We start from the raw sequence: 11,411 nt of genomic DNA on the forward strand, positions 1-11,411 counted from the left end.
GTACACAATGTTTTGTTCATCTTTATACTTATGCCAAATTCCTAAAAGTTAAAGCCTTTGATTGAATTAACAGTGACTTTATATATTTTAAATGTAGTACACTGCATTTTTTATTTTATTTCACCAAAGTGTTTTTCTCTTGACCTAATGTGACTCCCAAAAAAAATCCAGTCTAATACTCAGTGTCATTGTTTAACTTCTATATGGAATTCAGTGTTAGATATGCAGCATGACTGCTTCTGTTGACCTGCCTTTGTACACTGTCCCAATGATGGTCTTACCACATATCGCGGTTGACCCACAAGCCCTTGCCTGCCAATTTGCATAAATCACAGTCTAGATCTGACAGTTACTATGCAGCATAGGCGGGGAGATGCCCAGCCCCTGTGTAGAAACCAGGCCACCAACCCAGAGAATGGGAGGCCTGCCTGCCAGAGTGACAAATGTGTCCAGAGCCTAACTGCCTCCTCTTGTGTGAACGCTGTGTATTTGTGTGTGTGTGTGTGTGTGTGTGTGTGTGTGTGTGTCCACATCTGCAGATTTTTCGCATGTGTGGCTGGCTGTGCCCCTGAGTGACACGGTCAAGGCCTCTGAATAAAGCAACAAGTCCTATATATATGTAATTTGACTTTAATTCAGTGACTAAAATATAAACATTAATGTGCACTTTTTTTTTTTTTTTTTTTTTTTTATACTTTACCGTTGCATCATTCAATAGTGGTAGTTATACAGAGCCAATACAAATGAGGTGGAGTGAAATAAGGACAGTAAATCCAGCTGAACTCTCTCCTCACTAACCAAACCATCCTACTTCTATGAATCTACCTGCAAAAAACTCTGTCCATTACGACTCCTGGTACATGTGGTCAGAGGTGTGTGGACAATGAGATGACAGTTAACCTCAAACTATGGAATACCTGACGTAGAAATGGTATTTGTGGGGAGGGGTTTAGGCATTCATTTGAGGGAAAGTCACTGTCTACTCGTCACGCCATACAGATCTGATGTTTTTGACTGCAACTTTTTGTGTGTAAAATGAAAATGCACACAAACAGGCTTTCAAATGGCATTTCAGTTCATCCCTCAGAGGTCAAGGCTCCATGCAGAACTGCAGAAAAACATTTCTTTATGAACCTGACTTTGCGCACTGCAAAATCTAAAACTGCTGCAACAAAGTTGGATTGCAGTGTTTTGTATAGTTTATAGCTCATATTTTGGTTATGACACCTAAGATTTCATTTTAATAAGGAGTTATCTTACGTATACAAATGATTGCATCAGGTCAGCTATGTTGATGCTACTTATCGCTGATACTTGAAAATGTCAGGTGGCGCTAAAGGAGCATGTTGGTGAGTTTAATGAGTTTCTAAGTGCTTGAGAAGCCCATTTGGAGACACCACGGGGCTCGTGATGGGTCTCTCTCGTCGCTCCAATTAGATATGAGCGGAGGCTTACTGTACTGTGAGGCCAATCTAAAGTGACAGACAGAAAACAACATGGCGGGGATTGAGGGGATGAAAGATGGAAGTCAACCGGAGCGTGACAGACCAGTCATTTCCCAGAGAGCTGTGCCGACACTCATGTCTCTGTCTCTCAGTGAGTGTGAGGCCAAAATAGATAGCATAATAACAGTGATTTACTACAATTATTTTAATCACAAAGCCGTGGATTATTCGTCTATGGACACAACAACTAAACGGTGATAATATGACTAAAGAGACAAAGATGCAGTGACAGGAATTTCATCCGAAAACTGTCCTGCTCACACTGTCTCTGCTCCATAAGAAGCCTGAGGTCTTGTGTTATGCTATGATAATAAAGTGTGCCCAGCACTGACATTGCAGCTGTTCACACATCCCCTACTGAGGACCACTTTCATTGCAACACCCCAGCCCCTGCGTTACATAATGCTACGTATGTCCATGTGGGTTGCGTGTGAGAAAGAGAGGCAAGTGGGTGAGGTGGGGGTAATCTACACACTGCTAGGGCTGTGTGCTCAGGCTGAATGATGATACAATTAGACATGTCCTCTACTTTGAAACTGTTGTTTTGGTTGCGGATTAACATGCCAGACGTGAACCACGCAAAGGCAAACACAGCTGTTCCATCCTGCCCCCTCTTGCACATTGTACACCTCCCTCAGCATTGTGTAGACGAGGTGTAAAACCACATCGTTTCTGAGCATGAGTGGCACATTCTTTACATTTATCTACCATTCCAGTTGATCCCAATCTTATCTGGATAGAGGCATAATGTCATTATAATCCCTAAAAGATTGTTCATCTCCTTCAGAGGATGGCTGTACCAATCAGGATTCAGGTGGAAACGTTTAGCTGTGGTCCGACAAACCCCCACACTTCAAAAGCACTTTTGATGTCTCCCCTCTGTTTTTCAGGCCACTCATGCATCAGTACTTTTGTGAAAAACAGACTCTGAGACAATATTAGAAACTATGCCTGCAGGCGGTTCTTTGAAGCTGAACGCCAGAGCCAGTCGGCCAGTCAGCCCATTGATAGCGTGCTACTCTCCCCACTAGTTTGTATGATGCTGGTCTTCAGCCCAGCTGGAGGGAATACAAAACATCTTTTTCCTCCAACCCTTGTCAGCAGTGATGTTAAATCTTAATATTGCAGTCTGGGCTTCGACAGAGGCTAGTGAAAATCTTGCAGTCATTTGCTCAGCAGAGCGTGTAACGTTTGGCATAAAGCAACTCAAGTAGCTCATAACGTACTCATTTCAAGTTAATATAACCAAAGTCAATGGGAATCCTGGTGCCTTTAGTCTTCTTAAGTATTAAGTAAATATTCATGATGGCACGGGTTCATATTCCACATGCTTGCTCTTTTCTCACTGCTCTTCTGCAGCGCGCTAAAATACTTCAGAAAGCAGATATATCCCGAGAAAGCCCAAAAGCAATAAACTGTTCAGTGAATAATGTTGCCCTGGCAGTAAACATAAACTCTGCTGCGGCAAAATCACAATCACGACGCAATTTCTTTTCATTTTGTTTAATCTGGTTTTATGTTAAGTCTTTGCATCATGTCTGAGATTCTGGGTTGAGCCTCGCTGGGAATAAACATCACCGCTGGGACGCTAATCATAGCTGTTGCTCTTGGAATAGCTGCACCAGAAGGCATGAAATCATGCATATGTTACAGCAGCCATTAGGGATTACCTGGGAGTTCTATTTTATGCCACTTCTTCGACAAACACAGAGGGAAGTACTTAAAGTAATTGTTCCTCCTGTAATGAATGATAATAAGCCTTGTATTGATATATAAGACAGATGATGGTCTATGGAGACAATTACTGCTGACTTATAGTATACCATGATGTTTTGGAGTGGGAAAATGTAAGCATATGATAGTCACACATCAATTACATTACATAAAGGGCTTGGAGATTGACAAAGTAAGATTACTTTTATTCACACATTTCACAGTCTCATTTAAAAAAAGTGTCATGTTTGAGGAAAAGCCAGGTGATTCTTGAAGTCGTCCCCCCCACCACCACCTCCATCCTACATTGCATGATTTAAGCAATGAATGAGCATTTCCCTGTTCACTTTACTGGACTTCTCGCTTCACGATATCCATATTTCATTAACACTTCTCACCATTCATCCCTTTCTCCACCATCCCTGCTCCTTTTCATGCCAGTGCAGTTGACTGCACAACAGGGAACAGCTTATATTCTGGGTTCCTCTCAATTATTAATGGACTTCTCAACACGTAGCCTAATCCATCTACACAACTTGAAATAGCCCACTGACACAAGGAGAAATCACTCTTTTTGAGGTGCAGCTTCCCTTACAATTTTAGAAGCTGACCCAGTTTCACCTGGTTTAAGAGCAATGTTAAATACCTCTGCATTCCAACAGCCACCGTGACAGAGTGTTTGGTCAGGAATATGGTTCTTCCAGCTCCTCCACTCCGCAGTAAACAGAATACATTTTGTGGGTATCCTGTTCCCATTTTTAATCCTGTGGTCACTCGTGTTAATTTATAACTGCCTGGACACTCATCACTTGTGGTAGAGTTTAGCTCGGTTCGCTGTGTAATGATAGCAGCGAAGCTCGTCGTTCGCTGCAGTTTCACCTGACCGCCGTACGCTGGTGGTGACGTCGGGAGGGAAGAGGGGAGTACAGAAAGTGAGCCAAAATGCCGTTATTGCTTATTATTCCTTTAAGATATCACCGAACCACCGTGGTAAGTCATTACAATTCATATGGCAGGATGTTTCGCTCAAAACTACAAATGCTGGCCTCGTGGTGACGCCAGAGAAAAACATTGGGATTCATAATCTGAAAGGGTTTCTTCACTGTGTACACAAAAAAAACAACTCATGGTGGTCTATATGAGAGCTGTTGAAATACTCCAAAATAGTGGACCAATTGTTTTGACTATTATCATTCCCTTGAGTTAATAGCCACGAGCATGGCTTAAAAACGTGAACAGACTGCCATTCTGTCCAACATCTAGCATCTTTACATTTTAAAATAAGTTTATATTTTAGGTAATAACCGTGGAAGTAGTGTGGTGTAGCTGAAAAAAATAAACGTGTGTAAATATATTCGTGTTTTATAAACGAACTGCTGATGATGCTGTGCTCCTGGCTAAAAAAAAATCGTGCTGTCCATAAGCTCTCTGCGGACTCGTAGCTTTAGTAGTGAACTAGTGCTTGTACTGTGATAGTGTAAGACATACTGTGTCCTGATCTGTGTGTCGGGGTCTCCAACACGGCTTCTGACAGAGTTAAGGTCAGAGCCTATTGATTTTAACACTGCTCAATGAGAGAGCAGGATGCTCGGCGCAAAAGATACCACTGTAGAGCCAGCGTAAAAAAAAAAAAAAAAAAAGTACGGCCTCAGCTCAGTTACAGTGTCTGCTATATCCATTTCATGTAGGTGTGCTCTAATGAAAAAGCAATACAAGGGATCTCCATATGATTGGCTTTCCACCCGGACGCTTTCATCCGTTTTTATCACGCGGATCGGCCATCACCTCGAGGACGGAAAGGCAGCAGAAACCGGGAGGCTCCCAATCGCGGCATCACGCGGCGAGTACGGCCTTTGTGCGCTCTGCTGTATAGGTGGGAGGGAAAGTGGGGCGCAGGGTCTTTAACGTGCAGGGTGGAATTATATATCCTTTTAATCATGCTTCCCCACCCAGAAGCAGTTTAGGATGAGAGTGACAGAGAGCCAACACAAAGCTAATTCCGCCCCTGTCACATCCGATCGTCTCTTACCTCGCAAATGAGCCACAGTAATGACACTCGCCTGATGGCCCATGTTCATGCACATTTGCAGGGATAATGTTTGATAGAAATCAATCCACGATAATATGGTGGATGGGAGCACCGAGGTGATTTTGTCGAGATGGGTGTTGCAGTGCGAGCGGCTCAGGCTGTGAGGATGTCTCTTTTCGCTTCCAAATCAGCTTTTAAACCGAGTAATGTTGTCCAACGCGCTTTAACCCATGACCCTTAAATGCACATTAAAAATGTAATGCCCTTTTTGCCTTGTCATTTTTTAGCAGTGCTTGTTACAGTTGTGAGCAAAATACTTTTATGTTTAGTTCAGAGACCAAAACCAGAAATATTACAAAATACTTTATATAAATTGAAATCGTATTGGCAACCTTGCATTGTCAGTTCAATAAACTCGCTCACTGAGCCGTGAAAGTAATTAAAATGTAGCCGCAGACAGCAGTTTAAAAAAGAAACTGGAGCATTTAAACATCCCATATTAAATAAATTCAGATTTCAGTTTCTTGTTTGATTATAAAGCAGGCTTAGGTGCTATGTAAATACTGCGAAAGTGGTGAAAAGCTCCGTCTATGGAGAAATGCACCTTAGCTCTTATTCAGCAACTGTGCTGTTAGAACCTCTGCAAGTCTGTGATGTCACAAACTCAAGCTCCTGACGTGTTTGTCCTCAGCACGGCCCACTTTTATGTCAAAGGAAACACTGAGTGGTCATTACCTTGCGGAGCTATGGCTCCTGTAGGAATACCTGTGGTTGGCCCAGTGATGCCTCAATTCAGAACAGTCAGCCAGCCAGAAGAGAGGGTCGCTGATATCAATGCGCCTTAAAGGCACAGACACAAAACGGCCTGTTCCTGGTAGATCTCCAGAGAGGCTTAGGAGAGATTTAACGCTACACTGACAGTACTTAAAACCATACAAATATTTATTAAGTATATGAATACTGCAAATAGAACCGACATCTTAACGGGGTTTTTTTTTTTTAAATGGGACCTTAAAAAAATCTCATGTATATTTTGGAAAAACAAATCCGCCACATTACCTGCCAGAAATTAAGCAAGCTGACTGAGGATGAAATAATTTCTATAGGACGTGAAATAGTTCGCTGATATCTCGATATTTTGAGTCAGCAAATACAGGCATGTTACAGAGGAAATGGGTCTAATTGTAGGACTTCTCCGCTGAGAGACCTTCGAAAAAGATCAAGAACCATTCTAGACATGTTAAGGCTTCGGATTAGTGCAAAATGTACAAGTGAAGAGATGATCAGTCAAACGGCAATAAGATCGACTACATTTTAATTACTTTTGTTAAAAGAGTGGCGAATAAATGGAAAGTCCCGAACTTAAACGGGGAACATCAATTATTCCAGCGATGATCAGATACGATGACGATAAGCAATTTCACTTTTTCGCGCATTTCATTTAGCCATATGTACCGTACGTATGGTTACATCGAAAGCCACTAACAACACCATGAATTATACATTTTTTTTCCCCAGCGACAGAACATATTATGGGATCTGAGAGGCAATACGAGCAAATCTTCCTTTTTATTCATGCCAGCCCTGTTTAATGAATCACTGGGAGATTGCTCTCACTGTTGCCATTAATCAGAGCTTCTCTGCTGCTGATTGAGGAGGGTAATATGAACAGGAATACCAATGAGTAGAGGAATGTGCACGGGCTGAAAAATGGCAGAATAACTCAGCCGTACAGACAGCCAAGTGCTGTGTGCAGCCCAAACACAGCCATGTCCCATCTTTACTGGGAATAAAGTCTATCACAATTTGACCGTGCTCTCCGCGAGGGACTATATCAAACTGCCGTACACCCACAGAGACAATTTGGTTTTTGACTGCTATTGGAAAACCATGTACCACAGTTATATTGGTACTTTGGAAGCAGCATGATGCAATGTCTAAAACACAAATTTGTTTCATTGATTGAAGAAAACCGGACCAGGCTTGTGCTCGAGGGAGCATTGTGTTCATAAATTGAATCTATAAATTTGTCTGTATGCGGTTAATGCCTCTAGAATAAGGATAGGTTAGAAACCACTTGTGTTCGTGGGACGTAATTTCTCTTTTCTTTTCATATCTTCTTTTCTCTCATTCACATAAATATCACTCTCCAACCCCTTACGGACACCTGCAATTGACATTTGAAACGCAGGTATTGAGAGGAATACGTAGTTTGATATTTTGAAAAAGACGCGGCTGAGAATCTCAACGCCAGTCGCACATCATTCTGCAGCGTATCTTGGAAAAGAAAAAAAAAAAGAAATAAAAGTGCAAAAATGAGATAGTCCTGCACATAAACACCAATAAAACCACAACCCTTTCAGGTTTTACAGTGAGGATGATATAAAGCTATAGCCAGAAGGCGGTTAAATAAGCTCACAAAACAGACTGGGAAAAAAAAAAAAAAAACGAGGAATCATCTCCCGGCTCCTTCCCAAGGTAACAAAACCCATCCTGCATCACCTCTAAACCTCATGATTAACATACTCTCTATACTACGGTGTACCTTGTTTGTTTAATGCATACAAAATCTAAAGTGTTACATTGAAACATTGTGGTAAAATGTGTGTAAAATCATCACTGAGCTTTAAAAGGTACTTCTTGATGGATTTTATTATTTTGTTTTTGTACCTTTGCAGAAAGCTAACTGCTTTTCAATGTCGAGTAAAAAAAAAAAAAAAAAAAAAAAGTTGCGCTGAGCTGAGTTACCGGTCTGCCGGCAGTATCTCCGTATTTAAGCACATAAATATGGAAGTGGTATCGCTTCTTCTTGTCCCAACTCGTGGCGGGAGAGCGAGTGTTGCTACCATCGCGATTAACATTAACATGGCAGCGGGAGAGCACGACGCGGCTTTATGCAGCGTTTTGGTATATTTCAGTTCAATTGATGGACCACGATCAATTCTTCGCAGAGCGGAGACCTACAGGGTATTTTTGCACAAACCTGAAAAGCCATAATATCAAGTATGCGCACACACACGCGCACACACCTCCCACTCTGGAGAGCATGACTATCACAGTGCATTCCATCATACTGTCACTCACATCTGCTGCCCTTCATTACCGCACCCTCCTGATTCTCCCTCTTCTTTACCTGCCCCTCAACCAAACCTGTTTTCACCCCCCCCCCCCTCGCTCTCCTCCTCTACAACCATACGTATTACCCCCCCCCCCCCCCCCCCCCCACCTCTTCCTTTTCTCACCGCTCTGCAGACTATCCTTCCGTGCCTCCAAAACTGAACAGAGTTCCCGAGGACGTCGGCGGGTGGTGGGGGAGCGGGGTGAGCTGTTGCGCTGGACTGATGTCCTGTGAGCTTCAGACAGCACGTTAACAGCCATAAAAAAAAAAAAAATTTAAATTTCAAAAAAAAAAAAAGGCCACAGAGCGAGTTCAATACATCGCGCATGATTGAAACCGAGAAGTGATTTTTTTTTTTTCCACGTGTGCACACCCGGTTAAGAGTGCCAGAATTAGACGGCGGGTATCTTTTTTTTTTTTTTCACCTCTCCCCGAACCTGTGAAAAATGGAATGAAATAAAAAATACCGCTGTTGCATTTCAGCTACTTATACAGCGTATCCACGGGAGCTCTGTCTCTGCTCGGGCAGATGTGGCGTGCTGCAGTATCTGCAGGTTGTTGTCGCCCCCCCCTCCTCCTCCTCCACTGCTTTCAGAGAGGGATAAATGACAAAACCACGTCAGGCTGGTGATGCAAAGAGGATAATTAGGATTCACGAAACACAGTTTGTCCTCAAAAGCAAATCACTTCCCTGGTGCTCAGGGGCTACCGAGGCACAGATCATTTTATATATCAGCACCTAGCAACTGGCAGATGGAGTGAACTTAGCGCGGGCTGCCAAAGCCGATAGGACACCGCAGGACTGCAAAATGAGCTGTGATGATTCCCCTGCTGGGGCCAACGAGGGAAGCGCACGCCTCATTAAGATGCAGCGCATCCTCGAATGCCCGGCCATACTTTACAGAAGCAAGTTGCCCCCTTTGCAAAAAAAAAACCAAACAAACAAACAAAAAAAAAAAACCCCAAATGCGCTCAAGAGTGCCGTTGAAAACATACAGTTCGGTCGCAAGTCCAACGCGGACCGGCTCGGTGGTTCTGAAACTAAAAATTTAGCAGGAGCGTCAAATATAACCGAGGTGTAAATCGGGACGGCTGCGCGGTCTCCGGTTTGGAACGGCAACAACCGGCACGCGCAGCATTTAAAAAAAAAACAACAAAAAACAAAAAAAAAAAAACCCCGAGGAACAACAGGACTATTGTCTTTAACGTCTACCGCTGCCGGTGATACCGAACGCGGCGAGTCATCAGGAATTCTGTCCGCTCGCCTTCTTGCAAACGCAGCAACTTCGGCTCCGCGCGGAGGGAGACGGGCCGCCGAAATGGCACGCGTCGGGAGAGCAGGACCACGAGCGGGCGGTCTCGTCGCTAAAAAAAAACAACAACAACAACAACTCCCGTTTCCGGTCCTCGAGCGACGCAGAGCTGAATGTTGTCCTCTCTTATCTGCTTTTTATGCGGTACGTTTTAGGGGGCCTCTAGAGCCCCCCTCCCCCCCCCCCCCCGGGCAGAGGCTCCTGATGGATGCTGAGACTGCAGATACCGCACTAACGACAACCTGCAGCTCAATCATCTTCTTCACGCCGTCTTGCTTATTTAGCGCTCATCACCACCCTCCCCCCCCCCCCTGCCTAAACCGTCCTTTCCGTCTTCTCCCGCTTGTTTTCTCCCCGTTTTTTTTTTTTTTTTAACAATACGCCATTTGTTCCATCAGTCCGCTAACTATCCCTCCGATGTCAGCCTGCCTTAAAAAGAAATGCTGGAATTAATGCAGAATTAAAGTGATTTTACTACTGCATCAAAGGGAGGTGGGGAGGGGGGGCAGGAGATAAGAAACAGAAGGAAAGAAAAATGAGCGAGAGACACTGGGACCAAGGAGGGGGGGGGGGGGGGGGGGGCTGCAAGAAGAAAGAGAATGAGAGACAAAAGACGGCGAAGGCAGAGGCTCCCGGGAGGGACCGACGGGGCTCGCGGAGAGAGGAGCTTAATTTCCCCGACACCATCTGTTACCAGTCCCTGGGTTGAAAAGCTCCACTTGTGTCAAACCTCCCACAACCACACACACCGGCGCTGCGAGAGAGCCCCCCCCCCCCCCCTCGCCGCAACTCGGTTCTCCTTCTCTCTCTCTCCGCTCACACACCTGAAGCGCCGGTTCACCCACACGTTCCCCGTCCTCTGCGGAGGCACCGCCGCGGCGCGCACGTTCAGCCCGAGATCATCCGGCAATCTGAACGCCGCGTTTCTGGGTCGCAGTGGGGGAGGGGGGGGGTTGAAGAGTTTGCCGAGGACCAAAAAAAAATAAAATTAAATAAAAATGGAAGTACTCCTTTACTCGGGCACCGACGCGCTTTTGACGTCACTGCTTTTGATGCGCGCAACGGTTCGCCGTCCACTTCATGAATGGGGTCTTGATACGGGAACTCCCAGTTTGTGCCGTGTTGTGTCGGGGAGTCCGAATTACCTTGATAAAACTGTCAAAAGTGTTTAATCTTAAGGCGGCTGGCATCGATTGAAGGAAAGCCCGCGGGGGATGCTGGGTGTATTATATGTAGGCCTTTCTGCTGGGAAACAAGAGCCCGCGATTCAAAATGTGTCAATGGAAGTGCCTCCGAGCTACTGTCCCCGCCCCCCCCCCCCTTTTTTTTTTTTTTTCTCCTTCCCCCGGTGGGTGTCGGTACCGAGGACTCTGGCGGAGAAATGTCTGGCCTACATTTAAGACTTTGTAGCGCCATGAAAATATGTCAAATTGGAAGGTTGGGAGACAATTATGTACAACACAAAGAGCTCGAGCTCAAAGTAGACAAAAGTGGCAGCGGCTTCGGAGAACGCTCTTCGGGAGCGTTGCACGCGAAGGTCATCGTGAAGCTGCGCGTCGGGTAACGCTCGTTCCTGTCATTTGTTATTAACGGAGTACTATTTGCCATGAACATGTCCTTTTTTTTTTTTTTTTTTTTTTTTTTAAAGCTTCCTTTAGGTAATAAACATTTCTCCCAGAAGGGCGGACCGGGTTACGGCTCCCGCTTCCTCCGCATGAGGAAATGAGAAGCGC

This window comes from Embiotoca jacksoni, unplaced genomic scaffold (genome assembly GCF_022577435.1).
Source record: "Embiotoca jacksoni isolate LCO1_2020_lvr unplaced genomic scaffold, fEmbJac1.0.p SCAF_12, whole genome shotgun sequence".
In the NCBI taxonomy this organism is placed as follows: domain Eukaryota; kingdom Metazoa; phylum Chordata; class Actinopteri; family Embiotocidae; genus Embiotoca; species Embiotoca jacksoni.